At 60.5% G+C, this 9,408-nt stretch overlaps 7 non-coding genes and 2 pseudogenes across 7 annotated transcripts; all 9 read left to right on the plus strand.

The window, feature by feature from the left end:
* The first annotated feature begins 1,517 nt into the window (after positions 1-1,517).
* LOC148808076 (U2 spliceosomal RNA) lies at positions 1,518-1,695 on the plus strand (annotated as a pseudogene).
* Positions 1,696-2,476: 781 nt separating this feature from the next.
* LOC148808077 (U2 spliceosomal RNA) lies at positions 2,477-2,667 on the plus strand. Its single transcript, XR_016088505.1, has one exon. It is a non-coding gene; the product is annotated as a U2 spliceosomal RNA (small nuclear RNA).
* Positions 2,668-3,452: 785 nt separating this feature from the next.
* LOC148808078 (U2 spliceosomal RNA) lies at positions 3,453-3,643 on the plus strand. Its single transcript, XR_016088506.1, has one exon. It is a non-coding gene; the product is annotated as a U2 spliceosomal RNA (small nuclear RNA).
* Positions 3,644-4,430: 787 nt separating this feature from the next.
* On the plus strand, positions 4,431-4,621 carry LOC148808079 (U2 spliceosomal RNA). Its single transcript, XR_016088507.1, has one exon. It is a non-coding gene; the product is annotated as a U2 spliceosomal RNA (small nuclear RNA).
* Positions 4,622-5,408: 787 nt separating this feature from the next.
* Positions 5,409-5,599, plus strand: LOC148808080 (U2 spliceosomal RNA). The gene has a single exon (XR_016088508.1). It is a non-coding gene; the product is annotated as a U2 spliceosomal RNA (small nuclear RNA).
* Positions 5,600-6,390: 791 nt separating this feature from the next.
* On the plus strand, positions 6,391-6,581 carry LOC148808081 (U2 spliceosomal RNA). Its single transcript, XR_016088509.1, has one exon. It is a non-coding gene; the product is annotated as a U2 spliceosomal RNA (small nuclear RNA).
* A 781-nt stretch (positions 6,582-7,362) lies between these two features.
* On the plus strand, positions 7,363-7,553 carry LOC148808082 (U2 spliceosomal RNA). Its single transcript, XR_016088510.1, has one exon. It is a non-coding gene; the product is annotated as a U2 spliceosomal RNA (small nuclear RNA).
* A 785-nt stretch (positions 7,554-8,338) lies between these two features.
* LOC148808083 (U2 spliceosomal RNA) lies at positions 8,339-8,529 on the plus strand. The gene has a single exon (XR_016088511.1). It is a non-coding gene; the product is annotated as a U2 spliceosomal RNA (small nuclear RNA).
* Positions 8,530-9,321: 792 nt separating this feature from the next.
* LOC148808084 (U2 spliceosomal RNA) lies at positions 9,322-9,408 on the plus strand (annotated as a pseudogene; the record flags this gene model as incomplete).

Genomic DNA, 9,408 nt, shown 5'->3' on the forward strand with positions numbered 1-9,408 from the left:
AGGCAAGGGTGCCCTCTGTCCCCCTTGTTGTATGTGCTGTTTGTAGAGGCTTTGGCATGTTGCTTGAGGGCAGACCCGGCGGTGCATGGGTTGTGGCTACCAGGGAGCGGAGGTGAGGTACTTAAAATCCTGCAGTACGCAGACGACGCCACACTGTTTTTGACATCTGAGAGTGGTGTGAGGCAAGCGCTGCACAGGTTCGGGCAGTTCGCAGCTGCCTCTGGGTCCAAGCTTAATGTGCAGAAGTCGGTGGCAATGGGGTGTGGCGGGTGGAGTACAGTGTGGTCGGTGCCGGGCGGGCTACAAGAATCTGAGAATGGGGTAAAGATTTTAGGGGTAGTTTTTCAAAAGAAAGGGAACGAGTTGCTTAATTGGAACTTGGTGTTTGCACGAGTGAGGGTGAAGTTTGGGTTGTGGAAGTCACGGCGGTTGTCCTTCTTGGGGAAGGTGATTGTTTTGAAAGCCGACGTTTTGCCAGCTTTAATGTATCTGGCTTATGTATATCCACTGCCAAAGACCTTTAGGAGACTGTTGACACGGATGGTCTTTGAGTTCATGTGGGGAGGGAAATATGAATACGTCAGGAGGGACATCATGTATATGGAGGTCAGTGAAGGTGGGAGGGGGGTCCCCAACTTCTCCCTCAAACTAGACTGTGTGTTTTTTTCAGGGTTGTGTAGGGTTCTTGGTGGAGGTGCTGGGGGGCGGTGCAAGAGTTTTGTGTGTCTGTGGTTTGAAGAGTGTATGAGGACAGTGTATGGGTGGTCGAATGCGAGGCCGCATGCAGCGTCAGCTCCCGCTCATTATAGGAGAGCGAGAGAGTTGAGGAAAGAAACGTTTCATTTTGGGGACAAGGATGTCTGCCAGGACCATAGGAAACTGTATACATTGGTGATGGAGACTCGGAAGGTTACTCCGGTAGTATTGGGTATACGGACGGAGGTGTGGACCCGTGTTCAGCCTAAGGGGTTAGATCACGGCTTGATGGATCTGAACTGGAGGATCGTCCATGACAGATTGCCAGTGCGGCAGGTGCTTTATAGGCATAAGCTGTCTAAAACTAGAACTTGTCCAAGGGAGGGGTGTTCTGCAGAGGAAACAGTGCGGCACACTTTTTGGGAATGTGTTTTTGTTCGGGGACTATGGGGGGAATGTCAAGATGTACTGTTACAACTGTGTCCTTTTTTTGTTTTGTCATTTGATGTTATAAGATGGGGGTTCGTGTGCACTAATGTTTCATTGACAACAAGATTTCTGGGCTGGCTGCTTGTAAGCCTAGTTAAACAGGTGGTTTGGGACTCCCGTGAAGACACAGTCAAGAGGAATGTCGAGTGGTCGGTGGGGAGGGCAGTAGGGAGGGTAAAGGGGTTGGTGCGAGGGAGGGTTTTGAGGGATGTGCAGAAATATGGCTATTTTGCTGCCAGGGAGAAGTGGAAAAGCCTTTTTGAATTCTAATAGGTGGACCTTTGTTTCTGTATAGTGTTGTACTGTTGGTGTGTTGATTTGCTGTGTGTGAAATAAATTTTGTTAAAAAAAAAAAAATCTGTTCTTATCAGTTTAATATCTGATACGTCCCCCATCGGGGGACCACATATTAAACGGATTTTTGGAACAGGGAGCTGGATCAGGAGCTTGCTCCGTCCTCTCCACGCATCGGCCCGGTATTGCAGCGCCTCCGGGAACGGTGCACTACCTTCTCTCAGCGGTGAAAAGACAGACGTAGCTAGCAAGCAAGCGAGGTGGACCGGAGCTCCTTCCTCTCCGGTCTCGTCTCTCGTCCATCTGTGTGTCTCTGTGTCTCTCTCTCTCCCCCTCCCCGTTCCCGTGCTCCCTCCGTGCACTTTCCCGCGCCTCGACTCTCTCGGCAAGCAGGCCGGCCCCCTTTTCGGCTCCCGTGCGTTTTCCCTCCAAAAAACTTAGTTTTTTCCTCCTTTTTCCAGGGAGGCAGGCGTGGCTTGTGTGTGTGTGTGTGTGTGTGTGTGTGTGTGTGTGTGTGTGTGTGTGTCCCCGTCCTTGCAGGCGGGCCCCTTTCGACAGCCGGCCGTTTTCCCTCCAAAAAACTTAGTATATACACCTTTTCTTTCTTTTTTTCGGCAGGCAGGCAGGTGTGTGTGTGTCCCCGTCCCTCCCGAGAGAGCGCTGCCCCTTGCCTCTGCCCGCAGGTGCCGACGGTCCGCTTTCGCTTGCAGCTCACTCGGCACGGCTGCTGCTGGTGGGAGGGGCCTAAGCTAAGGAGGCCGGCCGGCTGGCGCCCCCCGCGGCTGCGGTCGTTGTCGGGCCGTTGACAGGAGATCAAAGAGCAGGGCCCCCGCCCGGGACTGGCGGGCAGGCAGGCGAGCAAGCAGGCAGGCAAGAGAGGGGGAGAGCGGAGTCCGGGCGGCCGGCAGCCGCGTGCGGACCGGGCTCCAGAGGCGTCGGCCTGCGCCGCTGCGCGCCAGCCGGACGCCCGCGCGCCCGCCCAAGGCCGGCGTCGGGCATCGCTTCTCGGCCTTTTGGCTAAGATCAAGTGTAGTATCTGTTCTTATCAGTTTAATATCTGATACGTCCCCCATCGGGGGACCACATATTAAACGGATTTTTGGAACAGGGAGCTGGATCAGGAGCTTGCTCCGTCCTCTCCACGCATCGGCCCGGTATTGCAGCGCCTCCGGGAACGGTGCACTACCTTCTCTCAGCGGTGAAAAGACAGACGTAGCTAGCAAGCAAGCGAGGTGGACCGGAGCTCCTTCCTCTCCGGTCTCGTCTCTCGTCCATCTGTGTGTCTCTGTGTCTCTCTCTCTCCCCCTCCCCGTTCCCGTGCTCCCTCCGTGCACTTTCCCGCGCCTCGACTCTCTCGGCAAGCAGGCCGGCCCCCTTTTCGGCTCCCGTGCGTTTTCCCTCCAAAAAACTTAGTTTTTTCCTCCTTTTTCCAGGGAGGCAGGCGTGGCTTGTGTGTGTGTGTGTGTGTGTGTGTGTGTGTGTGTGTGTGTGTGTGTGTGTGTCCCCGTCCTTGCAGGCGGGCCCCTTTCGACAGCCGGCCGTTTTCCCTCCAAAAAACTTAGTATATACACCTTTTCTTTCTTTTTTTCGGCAGGCAGGCAGGTGTGTGTGTGTCCCCGTCCCTCCCGAGAGAGCGCTGCCCCTTGCCTCTGCCCGCAGGTGCCGACGGTCCGCTTTCGCTTGCAGCTCACTCGGCACGGCTGCTGCTGGTGGGAGGGGCCTAAGCTAAGGAGGCCGGCCGGCTGGCGCCCCCCGCGGCTGCGGTCGTTGTCGGGCCGTTGACAGGAGATCAAAGAGCAGGGCCCCCGCCCGGGACTGGCGGGCAGGCAGGCGAGCAAGCAGGCAGGCAAGAGAGGGGGAGAGCGGAGTCCGGGCGGCCGGCAGCCGCGTGCGGACCGGGCTCCAGAGGCGTCGGCCTGCGCCGCTGCGCGCCAGCCGGACGCCCGCGCGCCCGCCCAAGGCCGGCGTCGGGCATCGCTTCTCGGCCTTTTGGCTAAGATCAAGTGTAGTATCTGTTCTTATCAGTTTAATATCTGATACGTCCCCCATCGGGGGACCACATATTAAACGGATTTTTGGAACAGGGAGCTGGATCAGGAGCTTGCTCCGTCCTCTCCACGCATCGGCCCGGTATTGCAGCGCCTCCGGGAACGGTGCACTACCTTCTCTCAGCGGTGAAAAGACAGACGTAGCTAGCAAGCAAGCGAGGTGGACCGGAGCTCCTTCCTCTCCGGTCTCGTCTCTCGTCCATCTGTGTGTCTCTGTGTCTCTCTCTCTCCCCCTCCCCGTTCCCGTGCTCCCTCCGTGCACTTTCCCGCGCCTCGACTCTCTCGGCAAGCAGGCCGGCCCCCTTTTCGGCTCCCGTGCGTTTTCCCTCCAAAAAACTTAGTTTTTTCCTCCTTTTTCCAGGGAGGCAGGCGTGGCTTGTGTGTGTGTGTGTGTGTGTGTGTGTGTGTGTGTGTGTGTGTGTGTGTGTGTGTCCCCGTCCTTGCAGGCGGGCCCCTTTCGACAGCCGGCCGTTTTCCCTCCAAAAAACTTAGTATATACACCTTTTCTTTCTTTTTTTCGGCAGGCAGGCAGGTGTGTGTGTGTCCCCGTCCCTCCCGAGAGAGCGCTGCCCCTTGCCTCTGCCCGCAGGTGCCGACGGTCCGCTTTCGCTTGCAGCTCACTCGGCACGGCTGCTGCTTGTGGGAGGGGCCTAAGCTAAGGAGGCCGGCCGGCTGGCGCCCCCCGCGGCTGCGGTCGTTGTCGGGCCGTTGACAGGAGATCAAAGAGCAGGGCCCCCGCCCGGGACTGGCGGGCAGGCAGGCGAGCAAGCAGGCAGGCAAGAGAGGGGGAGAGCGGAGTCCGGGCGGCCGGCAGCCGCGTGCGGACCGGGCTCCAGAGGCGTCGGCCTGCGCCGCTGCGCGCCAGCCGGACGCCCGCGCGCCCGCCCAAGGCCGGCGTCGGGCATCGCTTCTCGGCCTTTTGGCTAAGATCAAGTGTAGTATCTGTTCTTATCAGTTTAATATCTGATACGTCCCCCATCGGGGGACCACATATTAAACGGATTTTTGGAACAGGGAGCTGGATCAGGAGCTTGCTCCGTCCTCTCCACGCATCGGCCCGGTATTGCAGCGCCTCCGGGAACGGTGCACTACCTTCTCTCAGCGGTGAAAAGACAGACGTAGCTAGCAAGCAAGCGAGGTGGACCGGAGCTCCTTCCTCTCCGGTCTCGTCTCTCGTCCATCTGTGTGTCTCTGTGTCTCTCTCTCTCCCCCTCCCCGTTCCCGTGCTCCCTCCGTGCACTTTCCCGCGCCTCGACTCTCTCGGCAAGCAGGCCGGCCCCCTTTTCGGCTCCCGTGCGTTTTCCCTCCAAAAAACTTAGTTTTTTCCTCCTTTTTCCAGGGAGGCAGGCGTGGCTTGTGTGTGTGTGTGTGTGTGTGTGTGTGTGTGTGTGTGTGTGTGTGTGTGTGTGTCCCCGTCCTTGCAGGCGGGCCCCTTTCGACAGCCGGCCGTTTTCCCTCCAAAAAACTTAGTATATACACCTTTTCTTTCTTTTTTTCGGCAGGCAGGCAGGTGTGTGTGTGTCCCCGTCCCTCCCGAGAGAGCGCTGCCCCTTGCCTCTGCCCGCAGGTGCCGACGGTCCGCTTTCGCTTGCAGCTCACTCGGCACGGCTGCTGCTGGTGGGAGGGGCCTAAGCTAAGGAGGCCGGCCGGCTGGCGCCCCCCGCGGCTGCGGTCGTTGTCGGGCCGTTGACAGGAGATCAAAGAGCAGGGCCCCCGCCCGGGACTGGCGGGCAGGCAGGCGAGCAAGCAGGCAGGCAAGAGAGGGGGAGAGCGGAGTCCGGGCGGCCGGCAGCCGCGTGCGGACCGGGCTCCAGAGGCGTCGGCCTGCGCCGCTGCGCGCCAGCCGGACGCCCGCGCGCCCGCCCAAGGCCGGCGTCGGGCATCGCTTCTCGGCCTTTTGGCTAAGATCAAGTGTAGTATCTGTTCTTATCAGTTTAATATCTGATACGTCCCCCATCGGGGGACCACATATTAAACGGATTTTTGGAACAGGGAGCTGGATCAGGAGCTTGCTCCGTCCTCTCCACGCATCGGCCCGGTATTGCAGCGCCTCCGGGAACGGTGCACTACCTTCTCTCAGCGGTGAAAAGACAGACGTAGCTAGCAAGCAAGCGAGGTGGACCGGAGCTCCTTCCTCTCCGGTCTCGTCTCTCGTCCATCTGTGTGTCTCTGTGTCTCTCTCTCTCCCCCTCCCCGTTCCCGTGCTCCCTCCGTGCACTTTCCCGCGCCTCGACTCTCTCGGCAAGCAGGCCGGCCCCCTTTTCGGCTCCCGTGCGTTTTCCCTCCAAAAAACTTAGTTTTTTCCTCCTTTTTCCAGGGAGGCAGGCGTGGCTTGTGTGTGTGTGTGTGTGTGTGTGTGTGTGTGTGTGTGTGTGTGTGTGTGTGTGTGTGTCCCCGTCCTTGCAGGCGGGCCCCTTTCGACAGCCGGCCGTTTTCCCTCCAAAAAACTTAGTATATACACCTTTTCTTTCTTTTTTTCGGCAGGCAGGCAGGTGTGTGTGTGTCCCCGTCCCTCCCGAGAGAGCGCTGCCCCTTGCCTCTGCCCGCAGGTGCCGACGGTCCGCTTTCGCTTGCAGCTCACTCGGCACGGCTGCTGCTGGTGGGAGGGGCCTAAGCTAAGGAGGCCGGCCGGCTGGCGCCCCCCGCGGCTGCGGTCGTTGTCGGGCCGTTGACAGGAGATCAAAGAGCAGGGCCCCCGCCCGGGACTGGCGGGCAGGCAGGCGAGCAAGCAGGCAGGCAAGAGAGGGGGAGAGCGGAGTCCGGGCGGCCGGCAGCCGCGTGCGGACCGGGCTCCAGAGGCGTCGGCCTGCGCCGCTGCGCGCCAGCCGGACGCCCGCGCGCCCGCCCAAGGCCGGCGTCGGGCATCGCTTCTCGGCCTTTTGGCTAAGATCAAGTGTAGTATCTGTTCTTATCAGTTTAATATCTGATACGTCCCCCATCGGGGGACCACATATTAAACGGATTTTTGGAACAGGGAGCTGGATCAGGAGCTTGCTCCGTCCTCTCCACGCATCGGCCCGGTATTGCAGCGCCTCCGGGAACGGTGCACTACCTTCTCTCAGCGGTGAAAAGACAGACGTAGCTAGCAAGCAAGCGAGGTGGACCGGAGCTCCTTCCTCTCCGGTCTCGTCTCTCGTCCATCTGTGTGTCTCTGTGTCTCTCTCTCTCCCCCTCCCCGTTCCCGTGCTCCCTCCGTGCACTTTCCCGCGCCTCGACTCTCTCGGCAAGCAGGCCGGCCCCCTTTTCGGCTCCCGTGCGTTTTCCCTCCAAAAAACTTAGTTTTTTCCTCCTTTTTCCAGGGAGGCAGGCGTGGCTTGTGTGTGTGTGTGTGTGTGTGTGTGTGTGTGTGTGTGTGTGTGTGTGTCCCCGTCCTTGCAGGCGGGCCCCTTTCGACAGCCGGCCGTTTTCCCTCCAAAAAACTTAGTATATACACCTTTTCTTTCTTTTTTTCGGCAGGCAGGCAGGTGTGTGTGTGTCCCCGTCCCTCCCGAGAGAGCGCTGCCCCTTGCCTCTGCCCGCAGGTGCCGACGGTCCGCTTTCGCTTGCAGCTCACTCGGCACGGCTGCTGCTGGTGGGAGGGGCCTAAGCTAAGGAGGCCGGCCGGCTGGCGCCCCCCGCGGCTGCGGTCGTTGTCGGGCCGTTGACAGGAGATCAAAGAGCAGGGCCCCCGCCCGGGACTGGCGGGCAGGCAGGCGAGCAAGCAGGCAGGCAAGAGAGGGGGAGAGCGGAGTCCGGGCGGCCGGCAGCCGCGTGCGGACCGGGCTCCAGAGGCGTCGGCCTGCGCCGCTGCGCGCCAGCCGGACGCCCGCGCGCCCGCCCAAGGCCGGCGTCGGGCATCGCTTCTCGGCCTTTTGGCTAAGATCAAGTGTAGTATCTGTTCTTATCAGTTTAATATCTGATACGTCCCCCATCGGGGGACCACATATTAAACGGATTTTTGGAACAGGGAGCTGGATCAGGAGCTTGCTCCGTCCTCTCCACGCATCGGCCCGGTATTGCAGCGCCTCCGGGAACGGTGCACTACCTTCTCTCAGCGGTGAAAAGACAGACGTAGCTAGCAAGCAAGCGAGGTGGACCGGAGCTCCTTCCTCTCCGGTCTCGTCTCTCGTCCATCTGTGTGTCTCTGTGTCTCTCTCTCTCCCCCTCCCCGTTCCCGTGCTCCCTCCGTGCACTTTCCCGCGCCTCGACTCTCTCGGCAAGCAGGCCGGCCCCCTTTTCGGCTCCCGTGCGTTTTCCCTCCAAAAAACTTAGTTTTTTCCTCCTTTTTCCAGGGAGGCAGGCGTGGCTTGTGTGTGTGTGTGTGTGTGTGTGTGTGTGTGTGTGTGTGTGTGTGTGTGTGTCCCCGTCCTTGCAGGCGGGCCCCTTTCGACAGCCGGCCGTTTTCCCTCCAAAAAACTTAGTATATACACCTTTTCTTTCTTTTTTTCGGCAGGCAGGCAGGTGTGTGTGTGTCCCCGTCCCTCCCGAGAGAGCGCTGCCCCTTGCCTCTGCCCGCAGGTGCCGACGGTCCGCTTTCGCTTGCAGCTCACTCGGCACGGCTGCTGCTGGTGGGAGGGGCCTAAGCTAAGGAGGCCGGCCGGCTGGCGCCCCCCGCGGCTGCGGTCGTTGTCGGGCCGTTGACAGGAGATCAAAGAGCAGGGCCCCCGCCCGGGACTGGCGGGCAGGCAGGCGAGCAAGCAGGCAGGCAAGAGAGGGGGAGAGCGGAGTCCGGGCGGCCGGCAGCCGCGTGCGGACCGGGCTCCAGAGGCGTCGGCCTGCGCCGCTGCGCGCCAGCCGGACGCCCGCGCGCCCGCCCAAGGCCGGCGTCGGGCATCGCTTCTCGGCCTTTTGGCTAAGATCAAGTGTAGTATCTGTTCTTATCAGTTTAATATCTGATACGTCCCCCATCGGGGGACCACATATTAAACGGATTTTTGGAACAGGGAGCTGGATCAGGAGCTTGCTCCGTCCTCTCCACGCATCGGCCCGGTATTGCAGCGCCTCCGGGAACGGTGCACTACCTTCTCTCAGCGGTGAAAAGACAGACGTAGCTAGCAAGCAAGCGAGGTGGACCGGAGCTCCTTCCTCTCCGGTCTCGTCTCTCGTCCATCTGTGTGTCTCTGTGTCTCTCTCTCTCCCCCTCCCCGTTCCCGTGCTCCCTCCGTGCACTTTCCCGCGCCTCGACTCTCTCGGCAAGCAGGCCGGCCCCCTTTTCGGCTCCCGTGCGTTTTCCCTCCAAAAAACTTAGTTTTTTCCTCCTTTTTCCAGGGAGGCAGGCGTGGCTGTGTGTGTGTGTGTGTGTGTGTGTGTGTGTGTGTGTGTGTGTGTGTGTGTGTGTGTGTGTCCCCGTCCTTGCAGGCGGGCCCCTTTCGACAGCCGGCCGTTTTCCCTCCAAAAAACTTAGTATATACACCTTTTCTTTCTTTTTTTCGGCAGGCAGGCAGGTGTGTGTGTGTCCCCGTCCCTCCCGAGAGAGCGCTGCCCCTTGCCTCTGCCCGCAGGTGCCGACGGTCCGCTTTCGCTTGCAGCTCACTCGGCACGGCTGCTGCTGGTGGGAGGGGCCTAAGCTAAGGAGGCCGGCCGGCTGGCGCCCCCCGCGGCTGCGGTCGTTGTCGGGCCGTTGACAGGAGATCAAAGAGCAGGGCCCCCGCCCGGGACTGGCGGGCAGGCAGGCGAGCAAGCAGGCAGGCAAGAGAGGGGGAGAGCGGAGTCCGGGCGGCCGGCAGCCGCGTGCGGACCGGGCTCCAGAGGCGTCGGCCTGCGCCGCTGCGCGCCAGCCGGACGCCCGCGCGCCCGCCCAAGGCCGGCGTCGGGCATCGCTTCTCGGCCTTTTGGCTAAGATCAAGTGTAGTATCTGTTCTTATCAGTTTAATATCTGATACGTCCCCCATCGGGGGACCAC

The sequence above is a fragment of the Atractosteus spatula genome, unplaced genomic scaffold, assembly GCF_055471065.1.
Source record: "Atractosteus spatula isolate fAtrSpa1 unplaced genomic scaffold, fAtrSpa1.hap1 Scaffold_25, whole genome shotgun sequence".
NCBI lineage: Eukaryota > Metazoa > Chordata > Actinopteri > Semionotiformes > Lepisosteidae > Atractosteus > Atractosteus spatula.